A 1,111-nucleotide genomic window follows, 5' to 3' on the forward strand; every position below is an offset into this window, starting at 1 on the left:
AATCACTTGCGCAGCTTCTCCTGTTTGCACAGTAAAGCCCTCCAGAGCTTCCGGCACCAGGCTACATGTGATCCAAATTAGCCAATGAGCTGCTGTCAGTCTTGGTTGCTGCTACGTTTAGACACAGCAGGTAAACCTGTGGCAAGCCGGGCGATGGAAAAGAAGGAGAAGAAGATAAGAAAAAGTGAAAGAAAGGACTGCTGGAAGAACTGCATTGAAAAATGAAATGGTGCTCAAAGATGATCCAGCACATTTTGAGTATGTTTGGCTCAACCTGCTGCTGTGAAGCAGGATTCTCCACCATGAACAGAATCAAAATAAATATTGATCAAGGCTCAAAATGAGCACCTTTAAATGTGCTTTAAAATGGCTTAGTCTCCATTAAACCCAGGTTTAAAGCCTTGCAGGCCAGCATTAAGCCCACTGCAAACATTAAGCCAGAAAAAAATACAGGAAAATAACAAGCAACAAAAATATGTGAATAGAGAAATTGTCTATATGCCAAACTGAATTATTTTTATTCTCTACTTAAAAAAAAACACTTTAGCTTTTAAAATGAAAAAAATATATATATTTTTTTATTTTTTTTTATTTATAAAGTCAATATATAAGATGGATGCATAAATACCTAATTTTATTTCAGTGTTACATTCTCCTTAAAGTAACAGATTATAATTAAAAATGTCTTCAGACCTTTACAGGTTATTGATTTTCTTTATTTGGACCCCGCTGATTTTTAATTGGTTACCCCTGCTGTAGATTAACTTTTTGTACAAAAAAAAAAAACCTTCATTGTGCGGATCTGTAGGGCTGGATCAACAGTGGAAAGCTATTAGCAGCTACCAAAGGAAGCTTTAAATGATTCATTTCTACCACGTTTATCACCTGTTGGATGTTGGAGGAAGAACGCGTCCGATCCATTAAGACTCCTCCTCACAACCTGAAGAAACTTACCCAGAAACCAGTGCAAACCAGTGCAGTCCAGACGGCTGGCATGCTTCCTCCACAGAGACATGAGCAGGAACTGGTCTCTGATTCTGAAACTTGGTTTTTATAAAATATGTAAAAAACGTCTTTTAATCTCCCATGTAGCTCATCATCATAGTCTGTA

This window comes from Cyprinodon variegatus, unplaced genomic scaffold, assembly GCF_000732505.1.
Source record: "Cyprinodon variegatus isolate N-32 unplaced genomic scaffold, C_variegatus-1.0 Scaffold968, whole genome shotgun sequence".
NCBI classification, from domain to species: Eukaryota; Metazoa; Chordata; class Actinopteri; order Cyprinodontiformes; family Cyprinodontidae; genus Cyprinodon; species Cyprinodon variegatus.